The sequence below is a fragment of the Nomascus leucogenys genome, chromosome 11, assembly GCF_006542625.1.
Source record: "Nomascus leucogenys isolate Asia chromosome 11, Asia_NLE_v1, whole genome shotgun sequence".
Lineage (NCBI taxonomy): Eukaryota > Metazoa > Chordata > Mammalia > Primates > Hylobatidae > Nomascus > Nomascus leucogenys.
The window spans coordinates 53,877,450-53,889,851 of NC_044391.1; the positions used below are offsets into that span (position 1 = coordinate 53,877,450).

Sequence of the window (12,402 nt, forward strand, 5' to 3'; positions counted from 1 at the left end):
CTGGGATTACAGGCATGAGCCACTGTGCCTGGCAGAATAGTCTTTATTGAGAAACTGTCAAGCTCATCATAGTGATTACATGTTTTTCAAAATTCTGATTTTCACTTGAGAGCTCGATTTTTATCATTGGTAATAAACCTGTATTGTTCAATGGTCAGCTGCATTCTTTGTTTATGATTTAAGTGGGTTGGCAATTTGAGCAAGGCTCATCTGTCACAGTTTGCCTCTATTCCACATGGTTTTTGGCTGGGCTGACTCATCTGTGGTCAGTTGGCATGTTAGCTAGGGGCTGGTTGGACCTGGATAGCCTCATTCACGTGTCTAGCATTGGGCTAGAGCTGCCCTCTAGGTTGGTATGGCCTCTTGCAGGCTGGCTTGGTTTCTTTGCATGATGGTTAGGTTCCAAGAGTTTTGAGTGGAAACTGAACGGCCTCTTGAGGCCTGGGCTCGGTGGTGGCAGTGTCATTCATGCTGCACTCTGATGGTTAAAGCAAGTCACAAGGCCAGCTCATATTCAAGGGGTGGGGAAATGAACTGCACTCTTTTTTTTTTTTTTTGAGATGAACTGCACTTCTTGATGGGAATTGCTACACATAACTGTGGCCATGTTAAACGTGGGCATAGTTCTTTATTATTCTTCTTTTTCCCCTTCCCTTTCTCTCTTTCATTCTTTTTAAATGAAATGGATGTTTTCTGCTTGTTTTTATTGCCCTGACTTGTCTTTCTTTTTGAAGTTCATGTTAGAACAAAGCTTACTTACTTATAAATATTTCTATGATTATTTGGTGTGGCTGGGGACTGGTATTTTCAGGTCCCAGCTTAGCAACTATTTTTCAGATTACCGTAATAATACCAAACATCTGTTAATGCTGAAAAGATAGTGTTTCTTCTCCAGGTGATTTTGATCTCTTTGAAAAATTGGCAATTTCTGAGGGTTAACACTCTGGTCCTTTTATGGGCTCTGTTTCCAGCCCTTTATGGCTTGTTAGTTATAGAGAGTTACTACTATTGACCTGAAATATACATATATATTTTGTTGTTGCTAGTTGCTCCATGAAGTCAGAGAGGGAAAGGCTCTGTTGCAGGAGCAGAAGGTGTCTGGATAGTAGTTGTCTTGAGTAGACAGTGTTTTTTTTTTAATATATATGTATTTTTATTATACTTTAAGTTCTAGGGTACATGTGCACAACGTGCAGGTTTGTTACATATGTATACATGTGCCATGATGGTGTGCTGCACCCATTAACTCGTCATTTACATTAGGTATATCTCCTAATGCTATCCCTCCCCCATCCCGCCACCCCACAACAGGCCCCGGAGTGTGATGTTCCCCTTCCTGTGTCCATGTGTTCTCATTGTTCAATTCCCACCTATGAGTGAGAACATGCAGTGTTTGGTTTTTTGTCCTTGTGATAGTTTGCTGAGAATGATAGTTTCCAGCTTCATCCATGTCCCTACAAAGGACATGAACTCATCATTTTTATGGCTGCATAGTATTCCATGATGTATATGTGCCACATTTTCTTAATTCAGTCTATCATTGTTGGACATTTGGGTTGGTTCCAAGTCTTTGCTATTGTGAATAGTGCCACAGTAAACATACATCTGCATGTGTCTTTATAGCAGCATGATTTATAATCCTTTGGGTATATACCCAGTAATGGAATGGCTGGGTCAAATGATATTTCTAGTTCTAGATCCCTGAGGAATCGCCACACTGGAGTAGACAGTGTTTTTATATGTGAAATAAACAAGATTCTTTGGCAAGTCAGTGACTAATCAGCTCATCAGGATGAATCAGCAGAAGTCCTAGGTGAGGTGAGAATGTCAGCACAGTGAGCCCCTTGCCCTGAGTTTATTGGGCATCCCATTAAGGTAGCTGTCATAGCTCCTATTTTGGAGAAGAGTAGGAGTCATTGTTCAAGATTTAGCTTACTTTAAAAACTTTTGGAGGGGGAAGGTCACTTTTAGTATAATGACACCATTAGAAGTGACATGTGGCTGTTTTTCAGATTACAGCCATTTTGGCGTGCCCAAGTGTTAACAGTTGTTAAGATCTTTAAAACTTGTCTTCAGGTGATTAGAGGCTATTCTGCTTCTCCAAGTAAATTTTATTGTCTTGGGTCCTAGACAAGTTAACTGTAGTTTCTGATTTATCTATTGCCTAAACCTGTGATAATTTGATAGCAATAGGCACTAAGAGGTGGCATTTAATTGCAAAAGATGGATGTTGGCTGCTAAATACAGCTGATTAGAAGGCTAGGACAAAGTGTCTTTTTCTGGTGACAGGGTCATTATTAAAGCTTTATTTTATTTTTATTTTATTTTATTTTATTTTTTGAGACGGAGTCTCACTCTGTTGCCCAGGCTGAAGTGCAGTGGCATGATCTCAGCTCACTGCAACCTCCACCTCTCGGGGTCAAGCGATTCTGCTGCCTCAGTCTCCCGAGAAGCTGGGACTACAGGTGCACGCCATCGTGCCTGGCTAATTTTTGTATTTTTAGTAGAGACGGTGTTTCACCACACCAGCCAGGCTGGTCTCAAACTCCTGACCTCCTGATCCACCCACCTCGGCCTCCCAAAGTGCTGGGATTACAAGTGTGAGCCACCGTGCCTGGCCTAAAGGTTTATAGAACGCTTCAGTAGTCAGATGGCTGAGTTCAGCTCCTTTCCACTCCTGTGAAGTTATCTTTTAAGACATTTGGAATCCTTCATAGAAGTCTTATCAGCAGTGATTCTCTTATAGGTGTTTGCTACTTGGGTCAATTTAGCCTAAATGGTTCTAAGCTGTGAAGCACTCCTCGATGCTATGCTGGTAGCCAGATCTTTGACAATTGCTGCTGCCTCAGAAGATTGGATATGGGCCCCACAGAGGCAGAGAATGGTTAACTGCCATCTTATTTTCCAAGCATAAATTTTACCTTCTGAGAAAGGAAGAGAGGGCTGGGTGCGGTGGCTCACGCCTGTAATCCCAGCACTTTGGGAGGCTGAGGCGGGCAGATCACCTGAGGTCAGGAGTTTGAGACCAGCCTGACCAACATGGTAAAACTCTGTCGCTACTAAAAATACAAAAATTAGCCGGGCATGGTGGCGGGCACCTGTAATCCCATCTACTTGGGAGGTTGAGGCAGGAGAATGGCTTGAACCCAGGAGGCGGAGGTTGCAGTGAGCTGAGATCACGCCGCTGCACTCCAGCCTGCATGACGGAGTAAGACTCCGTCTCAAAAAAAAAAAAAAAAAAAAAAAAAAAAAAAAAAAAAAAGAGATTTCTGAGAATACAAGGCAGATTGTTAGAATGAAGAAAAGAACAAGGTTTTGACAGTTTGGCCATTTTATTGGCTGTACAAATAAGTTTTAAACACCTTAAGAAACCTAAGTTTACCTCAGAGGAAGTAACTTCTTAGCTTTGTAAATGCACCAAACAATTAGAAAACTGTTTCAGTGCTTATTATGTGTCAGACACTGTTTAAAATTGCAGGTACAGATACGAACAAGGTAATAAAATATTTCTTTTTTTTTTTTTTTTTTTGAGGCAGAGTCTCGCTCTTTCGCCCAGGGTGCTGGAGTGAAGTGTTGTGATTTCGGCTCACTACAACCTCTGCCCCTCTCCCCTGCCCACCCCCGCCCCCACCGGTTTCAAGCGATTTTCCTGCTTCAGCCCCCTGAGTAGCTGGAATTACTGGTGCCCGCCACCATGCCCAGCTAATTTCTGTATTTTTAGTAGAGACGAGGTTTCACCATGTTGGCCAGGCTGGTCTCGAACTCCTGACCTCGTGATTCGCCTGCCTTAGCCTCCCAAAGTGCTGGGATTATAGGCGTGAGCCACCGTGCCCAGCCCACAGTATTTCACTTTTAATTATAATATGATTACAATTAGGGCAAGAAAGTCAAAATTATGTTGCTCTTGATTGTCTTAATCAGAGTTAGAGAGTGACCTCTTGGTGTGACAAAGCTCTTAGTGTGAACCCACTGTGCCCACTTAAAAATTAGATGTATCTGGGCATGGCTTGAGTGCCAATGGGGAAAGGAAACTAGTAAATATTTTGCATAGGGGAGAACAAGGTATTTCATGGGAAAAAGTTTACCACAGGAGGAGTGTTTTAGGACCAGCACTAGTGGTGAAAATGGGAAAGGCAATATCCTCTGGCCATTCCTTCGCAACTTTAGCCAACTACTCCACATTCCTAATGTCAAAACCATGATGTGCAGGGGCTATAAAAAAAAAAAAACTAGAACTTTTTCATAGAAACCTTTGTTAAGATACAAGAAGGCAGACTTTCATGATGTGGTATTTGTGGAACAGGGTTATAAAACAAAATGGTGAGTTAGGGGTATTCTCACTTTAGCATAGAACACAGTAGGGCTTGGGTGTTTTGAAGGCTTCCAAGAATACAGACTGACTTGGGCATATTAAGGGTTCCAGTGGTGGCCTCCTGAAATAGATTAAACAGCCAGCCCTCAGGGTCTTGTAATAATAATAACTACTGCTTTTAGGGTGAAGAGATACTAAATTATGTACTTGCAATGCCTACTTCTATTCACAGAATAAAATTCTGCCTCTGGCCTCTTTTCACTTCTGCTTCTCATCTATTAAGAGAGATCCTAGTTTTGTTTGCTCAGTTCTAGACGATTTTTTTTTTTTTTTTTTTTGAGATAGAGTTTTGCTCCTGCTGCCCAGGCTGGAGTGCGATGGTGTGATCTCGGCTCACTGCAATTTCTGCCTCCTGGGTTGAAGCCATTCTCCTCCCTCAGCCTCCCAAGTAGCTGAGATTACAGGTGCATGCCACCTTGCCCAGTAATTTTTTGTATTTTTAGTAGAGATGGTGTTTCACCATATTGGCCAGGCTGATCTCAAACCTCTGACAGTAGGTGATCCACCTGCCTTGGCCTCCCAAAGTAAAGCGCTGGGGTTACAGGTGTGAGCCACCATGCCCAGCCTAGACTACTCTTTTTTTTTGAGACAGAGTCTCACTCTGTCACCCAGCCTGGAGTGCAGTGGCACGATCTCAGCTCACTGCACCCTTTGCCTCCTGGGTTCAAGCAATTCTCTGGCTCAGCTTTCTGAGTAGCTGCAATTACAGGCACCCGCCAACACACTCGGCTAATTTTTGTGTTTTTTTAGTAGAGACGGGGTTTCACCATCTTTGCTAGGCTGATCTTGAACTCCTGACCTCGTGATCCACCTGCCTGGACCTCCCAAAGTGCTAGGATTATAGGCGTGAGCCACCGTGCCCAGCCTAGACGACTCTTTTTAATGAGTAAAAAACAGCTGAAGAATTTCAGGGAATAGACTGGGTGATTAATTTATGTTAGAAAGTGGTAGGCCAAGAAATGCTCATACAAAGAGGGAGTCAATGTAGAGAGGAACAAAATGCAGGGTTTTTTATTGTAAATCGACAGTGGGAATGGTTATAGAGGGTTCAGGGCAGGGGCAGTGTTAGGGGAAACATTGTGAGCCGAAGAAATTGGGAAAGATGATATTAACAGGTGCTGCTGTGGATTTTGAATTGGATCTAATATATTAAGGTTTAAAATTGCTTTTAACTTTTTTTTTTTTTCCCCTCCTCCCCCAGAGGTTAGACTTGTTTCTTATATGTGATGCCATTCCAGCACTGGACTCATGGAGGCTGAGCATTTATTCAGGTAATAATAGATAACATTTATGGAGCACTTTCTGTGTTCCAGGCAACAAATTAAGTGTTATACATCTGTTCTCATTTAATCCTCACACAACTCCATGGTGTTGGAAGTGTTATTGTACCCATTTAGTAGATGAAGAAATTGAGATGCAGAGAGTGTATAAAGAGTGAGTTCAGTGCCGGGCGAGGTGGCTCACACCTGCACTTTGGGAGGCTGAGGTGGGCAGATCACCTTTTTTTTGTTGAGATGGAGTTTTGCTCTTGTTGCCAAGGCTGGAGTGCAGTGGCACCATCTCAACTCACCGCAACTTCCGCTCCTGGATTCAAGCGATTCTCCCGCCTCAGCTTCCTGAGTTGCTGGGATTACAGGCATGCACCACCACGCCCAGCTAGTTTTGTATTTTTAATAGAGGCAGGGTTTCTCCCTGTTGGTCAGGCTGGTCTCGAACTCCCGACCTTAGGTGGCCTGGCCGCCTCAGCCTCAAAGTGCTGGGATTACAGGCATGAGCCACCGCGCCCGGCTCTAATTTTTTTTTTTTTTGAAACAGAGTCTTGCCCTGTGGCCCAGGCTGGAGTGCAATGGCGCGATCTCAGCCACCTCTGCCTCCCAAGTTCAAATGATTCTCCTGTCTCACCCTCCCTAGATGCTGGGATTACAGGCGCCCACCACCATGCCCAGCTAATTTTTTTTGTATTTTTAGTAGAGACGGGGTTTCACCATGTTGGCCAGGCTGGTCTCGAACTCCTGACCTTGTGATCCACCCTCCTCGGCCTCCCAAAGTGCTGGATTTACAGGCGTGAGCCACTGCGCCCAGCCTTATAATTTTTTATAAAGTAGATAAAACGTTTTGAAATAGTTAAAGTGTATTTGCATGAATATCCATATAAGGTAAATATGTATAACTAGGGAATTCTTTCTTAAGAGGTGATTAATATAGATAACAGAAATCTCTTGATTTCTTCCTGCTTGAGATACTGTTCACAGGTATTTTCACCTTTAAGAAGCCTTATTAGAGTTTCTTATAGGACCTTTCTTGGTGCATTTAAATGCTTATATATGGATTACATTAATTGCAGTACTATGATATCAGTTACTGAGTGGCCAGCATTAATACATTTGTCCTATTTTTATTTTCTGTCTTTTTAAAAAAAGAACTTTATTGAAATATAGTTGACATACAGTAAACTGCACATATTCAAAGTATACATGCGCTATGTCAGTTCACTCACTGCAACCTCCGCCTCCCAGGTTCAAGTGATTCTCCTGCCTCGGCCTCCCGAGTAAATGGGACTACAGGTGCATGCCACCATGCCTGGCTAATTTTTGTGTTTTCAGTAGAGACAGGGTTTCGCCATGTTGGCCAGGCTGGTCTAGAACTCCTGACCTCAAATGATCCGCCCGCCTCGGCCACCCAAAGTGCTGGGATTACAGGCATGAGCCACCACCGTGCCCGCTGTGCCATTTCTTTTCTTTTTTTTTTTTTTTGAGACAGACTCTTGCTCTGTCACCCAGGCTGGAGTGCAGTGGTGCGATCTCAGCTCACTTTAACCTCCGCCTCCCGGATTCAAGCGATTCTTACACCTCAGCCTCTTGTGTGGCTGGGATTACAGTTGTATGCCACCACACCCGGCTAATTTTTTGTATTTTTAGTAGAGATGGGATTTTTCCATGTTGGCCAGGCTAGTCTCAAACTCCTGACCTCAAGAGCCCGCCTCGGCCTCCCAAAGTGTTGGGATTTCAGATGAGAGCCACCACACCCAGCCTAGAGTAGAGCCATTTCTTGTAGAGTAGGTCTGCTAGTGATGAATTATGTCTTTCTGTTTTTCTGGGAATATCTTTTTCTCCTTTGTTTTTGAAGGATAGTTTTGCTGGATTTTGGGAATGCTTGGTTTGCATTATTTTAGCTTCCATGGTTTCTGATGAAAAATATGTGTTATCTTAAGGATCTCTTGTGTGATAAGACACTTTTGCTGCTTTCATGATTGTCTTTGTCTTTGTTTTTTAACAGTTTGATTGTATGCCTAGGTGTAGATCTCTGAGTTTTTCCTGGTTGGAATTTATTGAGCTTCCTGGATGTATAGATTAGTGATTTTCATCAAATTTGAGCTTTTGGCCATTATTTTACTAAATATTATTCTTGCCCCTTTTTCTCCTCTCATAGGACTCCTAGTAAGTATTTGTTAGTATGCTTGATGGTGTCCCACAGGTCTCTCAGACTTTGTTCATTTTTCTTCATTCTTTTTTCTTTTTGTTCCCCAAACTGGATAATCTTTATGTTATTTTGTTTTGTTTTATTTTATTTTATTAGAGATGAGGTCTTGCTGTGTTGCCCAGGCTGGAGTATAGTGGCTATTCACAGGCACTACGAGTTCAAGTGTACTATAGGCTGGGCGTCCTGGCTTATGCCTGTAATCCCAGCACTTTGGGAGGCCAAGGCAGGTGGATTACCTGAGGTCAAGAGTTCGAGACCAGTCTGGCCAATATGGTGAAACCCCGTTTCTACTAAAAATTCCAAAATTAGCCAAGCGTGTTGGTGGGTGCCTGTAGTCCCAGCTACTGGGGAGGCTGAGGCAGGAGAGTTGCTTGAACCTGGGAGGCAGAGGTTGCAGTGAGCCAAGATCGCACCATTGCACTCCAGCCTGGGCTACAGAGCGAGACTCCTTCTGAAAATAAATAAATAAATAAAATAAAATGAAATGCCAGGTGCAGTGGCTGATGCCTGTAATCCCAGCACTCTGGGAGGCCGAGGTGGGTGGATCACGAGGTCAGGAGATCGAGACCATACTGGCTAACATGGTGAAACCCCGTCTCTACTAAAAATACAAAAAATTAGCCGGGCATGGTGGCAGGCGCCTGTAGTCCCAGTTACTCCGGAAGCTGAGGCAGGAGAATGGCAGGAACCCAGGAGGCGGAGCTTGCAGTGAGCCGAGATCGCGCCACTGCACTCCAGCCTGGGAGACAGAGCAAGACTCTAGCAAAAAAAAAAAAAAAAAAGTGTACTATAGACGTAAACTGCTGGGCTCCCAAAGTGCTGGGATTATAGACATGAGCCACCACAGTCGGCCTTAGTTTTTTAAGATACTTCATTGTCTTTGGGCTTGAATAGCTTCCAATGAGGCGGAGGTTGTGGTGAGCTGAGATCGCGCCATTGCACTCCAGCCTGGGCAAGAAGAGCGAAACTCCATCTCAAAAATTAAAAAAAGAGAGAGAGAATTCTGTTGTTATCTTTATCTTGGTTCTTCTATATGTCAGTGTTCCCCAGTCCCTGGGCCATGGACCAGTGCTGGTCCAAGAGGTAAGCGGCAGGCGAGTGAACATTACCCCCTGAACTCAGCCTCCTGTCAGATCAGCAGTGGCATTAGATTCTCATAGGAGTGTGAACCCTATTGTGAACTGTGCACGTGAGGGATCTAGGTTGTATAGTCCTTAGGCAAATCTAATGCCTGATGATCTGAGGTGGAACAGTTTCATCCTGAAACCATCCCCTTACTGTCCATGGAAAATTTGTCTTCCACAAAACTGGTCCCTGGTGCCAAAAAGGTTGGAAACTGCTGTTATATGTGTCCTTTTGCTCTGGCTGCTTTTAAGATTTTCCCTTAGCTGGGTGTGGTGGTTCATGAAGCCTGTAGTCTCAGCTACTTGGGAGGCCTGAGGTAGGAGGATCACTTGAGCACAGGAGTTTGAGGTTGTAGAACACTATGATCGTGCCTGTGAATAGCCATTGAGCTCCAGACTGGGCAACACAGCGAGATGTCATCTCTTAAAAAAATAAAATAGCCATGCATGGTGGCTCACGCCTGTAATCCCAGCACTTTGGGAGGCCAAGGCGGGTGGATTACTTGAGGCCAGGAGTTTGAGACCAGCCTGGCCAACATGGCAAAACCCTCTCTCTACTAAAAATAAAAAAGTTAGCCAGGCATGGTGGTGCGTGCCTGTGGTCCCAGCTACTAGGGAGGCTGAGGTATAAGAATCACTTGAACCTGGGAGAAGGAGGTTGCAGTGAGCCAAGATCGCATCACTGCACTCCAGCCTGGGGCGACAGAGCAAGACCCTGTCTCAAAAAATATATATATATATGTTCTGGTAATGATGTGCCTTGGTATGGTTCATTGAGCTTCTTGAATCTGTGTGTTTATAGTTATACTCCAGTTTGGAAACTTTTAAGTTATTATTTCTTTAAATTTTTTTCACTTTCTCTTCTTTGAAAAATGCACTGACAGATGTATTAGGTAGGCCTTTTTTTTTTGAGATGAAATCTCCCTCTGTTGCCCAGGCTGGAATGCAGTGGCAGGATGTCAGCTCACTGCAGCCTCGACCTTCTGGGCTGAAGCAGTCCTCCCACCTCAGCCCCTCAAATAGTTGAGACTACAGGCATACCAGGATAATTTATTAAAATTAAAAAAAAATTTTTTTTGTAGAGTTGGAGTCTTGCTTTATTGTCTAAACTGGCCTGCAACTCCTGGGCTCAAGCAGTGTTCCCACCTCTGCCTCCCAAAGTGGTGGGATTACAGATATGAGCCACCATGCCCAGCTATGCATTTTATTTCAGTATTTATTTTTTCTTGTTTCTGTTTTGGGTAGTTCTATTGCTATGTTCTCAAAATTTTTCCCCTGATTTTTTCTTCTGTAATTTCTAATCTGTTGTTAGTCCCATATAGTGTATTTTTAATCTCAAACAATTCAAAGTTTTTTGTTTTTTTTTACTTCTACCTGACATGCTCACTTTTTTTTTTTTTTTTTACTTCTATCTGACATGCTTACTTTTTTTTTTTTTTTGAGACGGAGTTTTGCTCTTGTTGCCCAGGCTGGAGTGCAATGGCGCGATCTCGGCTCACTGCAACCTCCACCTCCCGGGTTGAAGCGATTCTCCTACCTCGGACTCCCAAGTTGCTGGGATTACAGGTGCCCACCACCACACCTGGCTAATTTTTTGTATTTTTAGTAGAGACAGGATTTTGCCATGTTGGCCAGGCTGGTCTCAAACTCCTGACCTCAGGTAATCCACCCCCCTCAGCCTCCCACAGTGCTGGGATTACAGGCTTCAGCCACTGGGCCCGGCTGCTCACTTTTTACTATAGGTCTTTGCACATGTGGAATATAGTTGTAATATAACTTTTCAAGTGTCTGTACAGATTCTATAATTTGTATCATTTATCAGTCATTTATTTTAACTTTTCATTGTGAAACAAATATAGATTTATAGGAAGTTGCAAAAAGAGTATAGGAATATCCTATGATATCCTTTTACTCAGTGTCTTCCATTAGTAACATCACATAACTATAGTACAATATTAAAGTTAGGAAGTAGCCATTGGTAAAATTTACAGTTTATTCAGATTTGTCCAGTTTTACATGTACTTGTATTTGTGTATGTTGGTCTTTGAATTTCATAATGTGTGAATTTGTGTATCTACCATCACTGTGAAGATGCAGAACAGTTCCATCCCCACAAGGATCTTTCTTGTTGCCCTTTTATAACTACACCTCCCTCCCTCCACCCCATTCCCTGGAAACCACTAATATGTTCTCCATCTCTATAATATTGTTATTTCAAAAATATTACATAGATGGAATCCTACAGTATATACAGTTGGCTTTTTTCTTTTTGAGATTGGCTTACCCCAACCCCTGACCCAGTTAGCTTAATTATCTGGAGATTCATCAAAGTTGTTACATGTATCAATAATTTGTTCCTTTTGATTGCTGAGTAGTGTTCCGTGGTGTCGCTGTATGCGTTTGCTTAATCATTCACCTATTGAAGGACTTCTGTGTTGGTTCCAATTTTCATCTATTGCATATAAAGCTACTATGAATATTCATGTACAGATTTTTGTATAATTATTAGTTTTTATTTGTCTGTGATAAATGCTTAAGAGTCTGATTGCTAGAGGTATGGTAATTACATATTTCTTTTCTTTTTTTTTTTTTTTTTTGAGACGGAGTTTTGTTCTTGTTGCCCAGGCTGGAGTGCAGTGGCACGATCTCGGCTCACTGCAACCTGTGCTTCCCAGGTTCAAGTGATTCTTCTGCCTCAGGCTCCTGAGTAGCTGGGATCACAGGCGACCACCACCACACCTGGCTAATTTCCTGTATTTTTAGTAGAGACAGGGTTTCACCATGTTGGCCAGACTGGTCTCAGACTCCTGACCTCAGGTAATCCACCCGCCTCACCTCCCAAAGTGCTGGGCTTGCAGGCGTGGTGAGCCACCTCGCCCAGCCTGGTAATTACATATTTCTTTCTTCCTTTTTTTGAGACGGATTTCACTCTGTCATCAAGGCTGGAGTGCAGCCGTACAATCATGGCTCACTGCAGCCTCGAACTCCTGGGCTCAAGTGATCCTCTTGCCTCAGCCTCCCAAAGTGCTGAGACCACTGGTACATTCCGCCTTGCTTGGCTAATTGTTTTATTTTTTGTAAAGATGGGGTCTCACTGTGTTGCCAAGCTGGTCTTGAACTCCTGAGCTCTAGTGATCTTCCTGCCTCAGCCTCCCAAAGTGCTGGGATTTCAGATGTGAGCCACTGCATTTGTCCTATTTTCTTCACTCAGGGAGCATGCTGGACTCTGCCCTTGCTCCCCCTAGAGTCTCCTTGCCTGTTACATTCCTTGGAAACACTGTTTAGGGATTAAGCCTGATAATCACACACTTAAGCCTGATAATCACAGGACTCACCTCATTTGTTTCCCATCTCCCAGGAATCACTATCCTTCACTGCCTGATGCCCAGTAACTTGAAAACCATTGTTTCATATATTTTTTCTTTT

The 12,402-nt window shown here is 43.3% G+C and overlaps 1 protein-coding gene across 16 annotated transcripts in view; it reads left to right on the forward strand.

Annotated features, from left to right (window-relative positions):
- R3HDM2 (R3H domain containing 2) overlaps window positions 1–12,402 on the forward strand; it is a 181,842-nt gene that overhangs the window by 27,879 nt on the left and 141,561 nt on the right. For 15 of the 16 annotated variants that reach the window (XM_012510326.2, XM_030822383.1, XM_030822367.1 and 12 more), the window contains exon 2: window positions 5,574–5,643. The exons of the other annotated variant lie outside the window; for it this stretch is intronic. The gene's annotated coding sequence lies outside the window, so the exon portion shown is untranslated. The remainder of the gene's footprint in view (window positions 1–5,573; window positions 5,644–12,402) is intronic. 16 annotated transcript variants of the gene reach the window in all.